The sequence below is a fragment of the Medicago sativa genome, chromosome 2 (genome assembly GCF_051527215.1).
Source record: "Medicago sativa cultivar Bolivia chromosome 2, Bolivia_mono, whole genome shotgun sequence".
Lineage (NCBI taxonomy): Eukaryota > Viridiplantae > Streptophyta > Magnoliopsida > Fabales > Fabaceae > Medicago > Medicago sativa.
This window is the reverse complement of record NC_140750.1, coordinates 65,556,074-65,567,574: the sequence shown is the minus strand read 5'-3', so window position 1 is coordinate 65,567,574 and position 11,501 is coordinate 65,556,074. Positions and strand designations below refer to the sequence as shown.

General features: G+C 30.0%; 1 pseudogene across 1 annotated transcript; it reads right to left on the bottom strand.

The window, feature by feature from the left end:
• Positions 1–6,225: 6,225 nt before the first annotated feature.
• Positions 6,226–8,647, bottom strand: LOC146949773 (F-box/kelch-repeat protein At1g74510 pseudogene; annotated as a pseudogene). The gene is made up of 2 exons (XR_015027377.1): positions 8,525–8,647; positions 6,226–7,681 (listed from the first exon to the last, which is right to left on the bottom strand). The product of XR_015027377.1 is annotated as an F-box/kelch-repeat protein At1g74510 pseudogene (transcript).
• Positions 8,648–11,501: the final 2,854 nt, after the last annotated feature.

Below are 11,501 nucleotides of genomic sequence, written 5' to 3'. Positions count from 1 at the left end.
TAATTACATTTTGACTACAGAGAATTGTGTTTGTGCGATTTTGACCCCTTATATTTTTTCCTATTATAACTTGGCAGTCCCTTCCAATTTTCTCCAAAATTTATGTTGAGATGACTCTTTTTATTGACTTTGACATCCCTCTCCATATCTATTGTGACTTTTCTTTAATATTGTGACTTTTCTTTAAAAATTTGAAACTTAAAATACTATTATAAAGAAAAACTAAATAATGCCAAAAGGTTTTGTGCCCGATTAAGAATTTCATTCACTCTCTCACATGTAGTGACGGATCCAAAATTTTTGAATAGTAGGGATACTTTATATGGGAACCTTATATATATATATATATATATATATATATATATATATATATATATATATATATATATATATAAGAGAAAGGATTTGTAATATGTGTGGGTTATATAATCAAAATATCATTTTTTTTATTATATTATACTACTATAAAAAAAAAGAAATTAAGAACTTAGTGCAGGCACAAGCCTACATAGGCTGAAGCCTACACCCGTCCCTGCTCACATGTAGGATCTCATTTTTGGCGTTTCTTATTTTTAATTTAAACAAAAGGGTTACACCAACTATGATAATTAGATGCTTATTCAATGAACGATGTCGTATTAATGTAAATTTTGGAGAAAATTTAGATGAATACTACCAAATCATAAACAGAAAAACTAGAAAGGGTCAAAATCACTCAAAATAAAGTGAGGGTCAAAATTGCACAATGACAATACTTAAGGGTAAAATGTTCAATTAATCCTAAAAACAATTGTATTTTCTAAATTACCCCTCATGAAAACTTATATCATAAAAATATAAATAAAAATTATTGAAAAATAATATTTATATTAAACTTTTTTTTAGGAATAATGATATTAACAATGGTATAATCACTTAAGTTTGACTTGTATTTTAAATTTAAGTCATCAAATAATTTTATTGCTGCTTACATTTGAAATTGTATGAAGCATTGTTATGTCATTTAAAATGAATACACCCTCCGGTCACTAATATAAGCAAAAATCCAATTTCTAGGTTCATTCAATTAATGATGTATGTAGTCTTTATTATAGGCTACATACATCATTTAATGAATGAACATAGAAAGTGGATTTTTGCTTATATTAGTGACCGGAGGGTGTATATCTTAACCAAAAAACAAATGAATGTATATTGTTATATGTAGACAAAGTGACAAACACGACCTAATCTTACGTATAAAATTTAAATTAGAGATTTAAACCTAATAATCTTGATATTGTTGATTGAACTATGCCTTAATTACCGACATAATATAAAGGGTTAATTATGTTTCTAGTCCCTATAAAATAGCGACCTTGTAAGTTTAGTCCCTACTTAATTTTAATAGCATTTTTAGTCCCTAATTTTGTTTTTCTGCACTGAGTATTAGTCCCTACTCAATTCAAATTTGTTTAATTTATGCTTAAACTCTTAAATTTTTGAACAATTTTTTGCAGACATGTTTAGAACATTACTAAAAGTTCGTCCGCAAAAAATTATCGCAAAATTTGATTTCTACATCCAGATTTTATTACTTTTTATCTTTAACTTTTGTCGTTTTAAAAAATTCATATTTAATTCATTTTATGTCAGAAAATTCTAAATTTTAGTAAACGAACCTTTCATAGTGTTCTAATCTTGTCTCAAAAAAATCGTTCAAAAATTTAAGAGTTTAAGGATAATTAATCAAACTTTGTTTTAGCAAGGACTAAAATTATAAGTAAATTTTTTTTATAGGGACTAAAAATGCTATTAAAATTAAGTAGGGACTAAACTTACAAGGTCGCTATTTTATAGGGAGTAGAAACATAATTAACCCTAATATAAATGCATTCTACCTATTTGTATGTGGGGATGGTGACAAGCTCTTCCCTCAATGCATACGCAATTAAATGATTCACCAACTTTATATACAAAAAAAATCTTTTATAAAATTTTACTCCATCCGTTTCAAAATACATGTCCAATTTTTGCAATGTGCACTATTCACTTGACTTACTTTGACCATACTTTTTTACTAATGTATAAATACAAATATTAGCATGTAAGATGTTGTTTGATTTGTCTCGACAAATATTTTCAAAATATTAAATTTTTATAATTTTTTACTTTAGATAATTAAAGATATTAACGGTCAAAATTGTGCATTGGCATATGTGAAGTTGTTGACTTGGACATGTATTTTGAAACGGAGGGAGTAATTTTTTTAGAGTCTTTCTAACAAAAGTCTTAAGGGGACCTGTTAAGGATTTAAAAATAAAAACTATTGATAACTTTTATGTAGAAAAAAATTATCTTATGATATTTCAATATGTTGAATACATAAATCTCAAAAAAAACTATACTTTAAACTTCTTATCAAATGTATTTAGGGCACTTGTTGGCATTTTTTATTGTTGCAGCTAGCTTAAGAAAATTTTAAAAACAAAAAGGAACATAATAATGGAATAACTTCATTTCTGCAATTGTCTGACAAGATAGGATTGTAAACTTTGACTATGCTTATTAAATTTTTATATACGGTGGAACTCATTCTTATAAATTTGACTTGCGAGGTGATAGTTGTTTTTTTTTTGAAGAAGCTAAAATGGAATTAGATTAAACACTAGGAGTAATTCATCTCGCACAAGGTGTGCAGAAAGAATCACTCCTCAAAAAATACAAGAAATGTATCTGTTCCGAAAAAACAAAAAGAAGTATGACAAAAAGACTACTCCCTAACACCCATACAAATTAAAGGGTGTCGCCACCAGTCATTATAACTGAAAGCCGAACTTAGCCTATTCGCCTGTAGCCAAGAAAAAGATACAAACTTTACTTTGTCTACTAATTGAACCAAATCTAGTGCTTTGCATTTGAAAAAAATACTTTTGAATCTAGGTTTAGAATATTCATCTATCAAAACAATGATTCTAGACATAGGATTGATGTTTTGATAATCACACAAAGTATCAGATCTTAAGGCTTTCAGATCATTGAATAGATTGAGAAATCGTCGATTAAACGATACGATTGAATAGTGGATTGTTTAATAGTTTGGAAAATCAACGATTAAACAACACGATTGAACTCACCATATCATTTGGACACGAATGATGTTGTCAAGCGATATGTGATAATATCGGTAAAACGCTAGAATCCATATATGTGATTATTAGGTTATGTTTGATGTTTAATCAACGAACTCTAATTCCAACGCTTTTACGCCTTATAACTCTCAACTTTTATATTTGCAATCTAGTTTGAAACAAACAAACCAATTAATCTTCAACTTAAAATGTTAATCGATGTTGAACGGTTTATGATATTGCACTAGTCCTTGAGGAGACGATACACAATACTTACTTTTGATTGATAGAAAAATACTACATCACTTATACTGCAAATGGAAAAATTCCTAATTTCATTCTAGTATGCTTGTCGTCTTTTAAGTTTGACTCTTGAGTTGACATGTTGATTTGGGACCTTGAATTGTGCGTTTCTTAAGTTAGAGGTTCAATTATCCACGAAGCCAGTTTAGATATGTTTGATTTCTTCAAAAAATAGTTTGACTCTTCTTTTTGTTGATCCTTTCATTTTTTTAATTGGTCATTTATGTTACACCATATTTGCACCATTAGTCTTTTTGACAAGTTTCATTAATATTGATAAGACTCACTTAAACATGTGAGATTTTTCCATTTCCTTTCTTCCTTTCCTTGTTCTTTAAATCTAAATTCCTAAATCCAAAAACCTTAAAATCAAAGTATCTAATTTTTTTCAACAATGTCTTCATTCATGAGCATTGATTCAAATTTACGAACATTAAACTGTTGAGGACAAAATCCTTATTTGATGTTTTAAAGATTACAAACATTTAATACTTGTTTTTTTAACTTGTTATCTACTAATGATTTTTGTGAGAAATGTTTCATGAGAATGTTCTTAACATAAGAAGAAGGTTCTTTGCTCACAAAGACAAGTTAAAACGTCCTTATCAAAGCAATCAAGCAAAAGGACATAATTGGACTTTTTGGTACAAAATCAAGAAGCAAAATATTCTCTATGTCTCACCAAAAGAAGATACTTGGTATACATGACATAAATAGAATATCATATGATTACATAAAGGCTTTGCACTTAGAAAAGAAATGGAAAAGCACGTGCCATAGAAAAAGAAGAAACAAAGCTGTTTTACAAAGAAAGAATGTTCTTGAGAACATTCTGGTGAAACTACAAATATGGATAAGGATGTTGTCATTCAAACACAACCAATTACAACTCATGCACAGCTGTATTACAACCTCACGTGGGCTTTCTTCAAAGGCTAGAAAGCAGAGAATGTTCTTCAGAACATTCTTCACTTGGAAAAACACATTTTTTGCAACACTTGTGCATCAAGCAATAAAAGCAAGAGCACATGGGCTGTTTTTCATACACGCTTCACAGCTGTATGTTCATGTATAATTTCAAGTGAGCTTCACTACTTCAGCCTCTATAAATACAACAAGATGGCAAGGCAATTCTTAAGAGCTTTCAACACACAAAGAATTCAATCTCTCTCCAAAGAATTCAATTCTCTCTCACGTGAATATTCAAAGAAGTATTCATAGAAGCTCTTCAACAACAACAATGCAAACTACACATATCTTTCTTCTTAAAGCTTAGATATCCCTGAGAGTTTGTATTTAAAATATCTCTTTGAGATATTATTTTGAAATCTCCACGTGAGATATTTTTTTTTCTCTTTTGAGATTCCATATTTTACCAACACCCACCACCATACAAATTGTAACTAGATCTCAAGTCTATTAGGCTTAATAGTTTGAGATAGAACTTTTCTTGTGTGATCAAGAATAGTAGAAGCCTGCTGAGGTTGATAATACAGAGTGTAACGGACTGATCTGGTGTGATCAACAAATTATAGTGCTATTCAGAAGTTTCTGATAGCAGGATACTATAGTGGATAATCTCACACGTAGTGTGGGGACTGGACGTAGCCGGTTAGGCGAACCAGGATAAATCTCTTGTGTTCCCTCTCTTCTCTCATCTCTTAATTTCTGGCCGTCACATATAACTTTAATTAAATATATTAATTTTCCAGAGTGCTCTGGTCCTTAAAACTAAAATTAAATAATTAACCTACCACTTAATAATTATCCAGAACTTTCTGGTCCTTTATCGCTTTATTTATTTAAGTTATATATATCCAGAGTTTTCTGGTCCTTTATCGTTTTATTTATTTCAGTTATATATCCAGAGTTTTCTGGTCCTTTACTGCTTTATTTAATTCAGTCTTTTATTCCAGAACTTTCTGGTCCTTTTATTTATTTTATTATCCAGAGTTCTCTGGTCCTAATATTATAATATTTTATTATTACTAACACTAACCAAGATTTTCTTGAGCATATATTTTTATTTAACTTTCAAGAATAATTTTTAAAAGGGTCACAATTCAAACCCCCCCTTTCTTGTGACGTTTATTGCTACTTCATAAACAACTAGTCGTCATCTCTAACGTGAGGCGTGAATGAGCATTGATTCAAATTTACGAACATTAAACAACTAGTCGTCATCTCTAACGTGAGGCGTGAATGAGCATTGATTCAAATTTACGAACATTAAACAACTAGTCGTCATCTCTAACGTGAGGCGTGAATGAACAAATAAATATTATTCATCTTTATTTGTAGAACAAAAGTTGTGGTTAGCAAAGTCACAAAATGTGACTTAAAGGATGACAATATCATATGAGCGTGACAAAAATGACTACCTTGGGAAAAATAAAACTTAAAGACCAATAATAAAATGTTAAAAATTAAAGGACCACGTCTATCGTGAGAGTTTGTAAGCTATAGATTCTCTCCTTATAATGTAATAACACATTATCCATTTTAATAGAAATCATACAATGAATTCAAAGATAATATAATGGAGAATTAAGGACGAAGAAAACATTGTGTTGATGAATTTCTTAAGGAAGGCTCAAATTTTCACAACTTAAGAAATCTAGTACATTTCCAAGTTTTTTTTTTAAAAAGAAAATTGTATGAATGTACTAGAGGTTTGGAGATGAGAACCCACTTTATATATCCAGAGGTTTTCCAACAAAAAGTGGTGAAAACTTTGTAACAATAGCGTGATAACCCCAAAAAATGACAATATTAAAAGAGCAAGTCGAAAGTACATAAATTAAATTGAGATCAATTAAGATTCTGCATTGCTTCAATTAAACTTACGGAAGTGAGCATTACAATCAAATATGTAACATGATCTCGAATTATTCACCTATGAATATATAATACACCAAAAGACCCATGAACAAAAGAAAACGAAGACAACATCAATGAGATTTGAAAGTTGAAACCCTAAAGATTAATATTGATGCTTTTCAAAGAATCTGAAATTTCCCCAAATGAAATGACAACTATCCCTTATGTTAAAATCCATCTCATTAAAATTAAGATTGTTGATTTTTTTTCCAGAAATCAGAAACATGCACCTCAACAACCCATCACAGCACAATTGTACACAAAGCTCCCTGATTGAATAATGGCAAGCAAATTCCATTGTGGTGCACCTTCGTTTGCTACCCAAGCATTGACTTCTGTTACCATTCCACCATAACGACTAGGACCTCCAATGACAACTAGCTTATCTCCACATGATCTAAAGGCCATTCCCCATCCATTTACCGAGGTTACTCGCTCAGGGAGGCTTCCAACGGTGACCCATGAGTTTTCGTCTTTAATATATCTTTTTACTTCTTGTTGCGAATAATCAGCAGCGTACAATACATTTTTTACAACTGCAATTAAAGGAGGTGCCTCGCCACTGACAGGTGTCTCATTCGCACCATCTCCCTCGTTACGCGGTGGACACATGTTAGGTATTTTGCGCCATTTCCGTGTCTTGAGATCAAACTCTTCACCACAAGTTAGTTGTGTTGTTTTGTCAACTCCAACACCGCCAAGGACATAAAATTTTTCATCCATAAACACGGCTGAACACATTCTCCTTGGTGTGTTCATGTCCGAAAGAACCTCCCATGTGCCGGTATCTGAGTTATAGAGCTCAGAAGAGCTCAATATGTTGCCATGTTGATCACAACCACCGGCTAATATTGCAATTTCTCCGAGGCTGGCAGAACCAAACAAGCATCTAGGAGTATTCATTGCCATTCCCTTCAACCATGAATTTGTCAGAATGCTATACTTATATATGGCAGGACCCGTTATTTCTCTTCCAAAAACAAGAAGCTCCGTACCAACAGCCAGTGACTCCTTGTCTGAAAGCATAAAACATATATTGGAACTCATTTTCGGCAATTGCATCAACCAATCACGATTTGGATCATAGGCCTCCCATTTAAGGACATCACAAGAAAAGTAAACCCAATGTTCCACTATGCCCATTTTTCGCCTAAGTTGATATAATTCTCCAGTTGTAATAAGTGATCGAAAACTTCGGTTTAATGCAGCGATTGAGCCATAATCAGACCTTGACAACCGAAGGAGACAATGGATTGATGCATCACGATCGAGCTGAGAAATAAGCAAACTCGAGCCACCTGCATGATTTTCAAGATTCTTCTGTTTTTCCCTTTCTTTGGGATCGTCTGGAATTTCACTTGACTTTCTCGACATAACCTAATACTCTTCTGCTTCATTGAGATCATATTGTTTTGGAAAACCACAATCAACAAAGATAGTTAGAAAATCCAGTTAATTAAAAATATTTAATAAATATAGGGATGAAAATTCATGAAAATTCTCACATGCACACACACACACATTGTTACGGGATATAACATTCACACATAGATCATAGAAATTGATAAGAATCCAACAAACAATACTAGCTCATTATGAACAATAACCAAGATCAAAACAATAATAAGAAACAAAATATACACGGTCAAAAAACTTTATATTTTTTGTGTTTTTGCTGTTTCAACAAAGATTCTGATTTCGAATCCAACATTGAACATACAATAGCGATAATACTATCAGGGAAAGTTTACCGTCAATTGCACGCAAATGATACATGGTTTACATCCAAAAAAAACTTTATATTTTTAAAATTAAATACTAACACACGACTCGTAATAAGAGTTCAATAATTTTTTTTTTGTTAGGTAGCCTAGTGGCTAGAATTCACCTTATAAGGTGAATAAGCGGGGTGTCCGGGGTTCGAACCCCGGCCCATGCATATAATAATGCATTGTCCTACTAACTGAGCTATGCTCACGGGACAAAATTCAATCAAAATATTTTTTTTTTTGTTAAGCATCATCCGGTCAAACAAAATTCAATCAAACTATCGTGACATGCATACCCAAATTCAAAGACTGAAACATCACATCAAAAAAGAAAAACACCTATAATTTGCATTGTTATGAATCTCCCATATGCTCTTTTTCTATGTCATGCTTGAAATTTTAGGAAAAATCCTAAAGAAGAAAAAAAAAATACAAAGAGAGATAGGAGGAAGAAAAACTTACGGATTCGGAACAAAGAAGTTAGATCGCGTATTTTTCAATTTGGGGTACTTTCGGTTCTCTTTCAACTCTCTGCCTAAAATTTCTTCATTCTATGTGACTGAAGATTTCCGTCGTGAAAATTAGGCGTTAGACATCGGTTGATAGAACTTATGGTGCAAGCGTCAATTTTATTATTTATTTATAGTACAAAAATAATTTTTAAATATTCTATTTTTTTGGTCAAGTAATTACGTATTCTATTAATGCTAAAAATAATTATTTTTTTTGCTCAAAAAATAAAATAATTATTTTATTGAGTGAAAAATGTATTTTATCAATAATAGAAAAGCACGTGCTCAAACCCAGTGACATTACCTGCACGTGTTATGAACCTCTTTTTTAACTTTTTATTTTGTTTTTTCTTTCATTCTTTTATCGATTGTTTTTACTTTTCCACCATGACTGCCACTTTCATCCTTATTTATTAATTTTGTTACGTCTGCAGCAACTTAACCTAAATTTTTCCCGCTCATTTGCTTTATTAGGTTTGCAATTATTTAACATAACAAATTCCATCTAAAAAAATGCATTGCACACCAATTTCATTCCTATCCGCTTGCCTTTTTTTTAAGAAAATATTTTCTACCATATCAATGATCACGTATGATCCTTTTATTTTATAGTTTTTTTGTCAAGAATTTTACACTTTTTTTTGGATTTTTTTTTTTAATTTCATGCCTTTTTTTGACATCCTTATTCATTAATTCTGTTACGTCTGCAGCGACTTAACCTAATTTTTTCCCGTTCATTTGCTTTATTAGGTTTGCAATTATTTAACCTAACAAATTTCATCTAAAAAAATGCATTGCACACCAATTTCATTCCTATCCGCTTGCCTTTTTTTTTTTAAGAAAATATTTTCTACCATATCAATGATCTTACTGGTTAAAGATTATTTATTGGTCTCTATTATAGTCGAGAAAACCCGTGCGACGCACGGGTCAAAAGTCTAGTTTTATTTAACACCATTTCTGTTTGTCCAACCCTACATCTAAATTTTAGGATTAGATATGTTTTTAGTCTTTATAAATATGTCAATTTTTCATTTTAACTCCTCTAAATTTTTTCTTTAACTTTTAGTTTTCGAAAGCTTTCCATCTTCACTTTTGATTCATTCTTTAAAGTAAACTCATATGCAAAATTCATAGTTTTGAATAAAATTTTTAAAGTAAACTCATATGCAAAATTCATAGTTTTGAATAAAATTTTGCAGAAAAGTTTATAATATTATAAGAATTTATCTAAAAAAAATAATTTTTTTAACATAACATGAATTAAATATTTATTTTTATATTCTTTGCGGTTAAAAACCCATATTTAATTTATCTTTTGTTAAAAAATTCTACTTTTTTCGAGAGAGATTTTTACAATATTATACATATTTCTGCACAATTTCATTACAAAAAAAAAATACAAAAATTAACTTAAAAATAGAGACCAAAAGTAGTGATTGAAAATTTTATAGGGACTAAAAGGTGAAGGAAAATTTTAGAAGGACTAAAATGAAAAGTTGGTATATTTATAGGGAAAATTTTATTTTGTTGTAAAAAAATCTATATTTTATTTTAAAACAATTTTTATTAATTTTTTTAAACTTGTTTCAATAATTAATTAATAAATATGAGTGACTAGACTATATTTCTTTATCAAAATATTTATTTTTTTAGTATTTTTTTTATAATCGAGGAATCTATTTAAGAGGGGTAAGCTTTTTCTTCTTTCGTCTCCGTAAACTTAGCTCAGTTCGTAAGGACAATGCATTGCATAATATATGCAAGATCCGAGGTACCCTGGACATAAAAAAAAAATCTTTTTCTTCTTCTTCTTCTTTATCGCATTGAATTCACTTTGACTTTTTTTTTATGAGGGGGAATTCAGTTTGACCTTTAAATCTACATTTATTGTGCGACCTTATTTTTTTTGTTACATTGTGTGACTTTATTCAACAAAGAAAAATAAAAAAGTATTGAAAAATAATATTTAAAACAATATATATCACTGGCTTTCGTAAGAAAAACACTACCCTAATTATTTCGAAATTAGAGATAAAAATTACTAATGTCTTAGAAGTTAAATTATATTTATAACTTTTCATGTGTATAATTATTATATTATAAAATTTATTTTTTAATTTAATTATCACACACACACATATATTTAACAAAATCCTAGCATCCTTTTCATTTTAATGCAAAGTTTGACCATATATAAATATTATGAATGCATTTTGACCATAAAATATTAAAAAAATTGATGCAAGTGGGAACTGATATAAATGCCCATAAATAATATAAATGTATTTTGAAAAATGCATATATTATATAAATTTTTATATATGAGGAATTATTTTTCTATTTTTTTTGGAAAACTTGTTTAATTGAATTACATTTTTACATTTTGAGTGATTATTTTCCTTATATCAGATGATAATTTATTTGTCCCTGTGCGCTTAACTCAGTTGGTAGAGACAATGCATAATATATGCAATGACCGGGGTTCGAACCCTGGACACCACAAAAAATAAGATGATAAGATAATTTATTTATTTATGATATAATTTTAAAATAAAAATATATTGTTTACAAATAGGCCAAATACATCTTTTAGTCGTTTTAGTTTGGCAGAATTCTCAAGTTAGTACTCCTTTAAGTTTCAAAAGTTTCAGATAGGTCATTTTAGTTGATAAACTATTTCACCGTTACTCCTGCTGTCAGTCTCCGTTTAACTGTTGTTGATGTGGTCTTTAAGTTGCTGACTTGGATCAAAAGGATGCGTTTCAAAGACTCTAGGTAGTCAAAACACTGTGTTTAATGGTCATAAAAGATCATTTATAGGGCTAGACAACTATTGACAACAAGAACTACCTTTCTAGCCCTATAAATGATCATTTGCGACCTTTAAAAGCAGCGTTTTGACACCCTGAAACCTTTAAAACTCA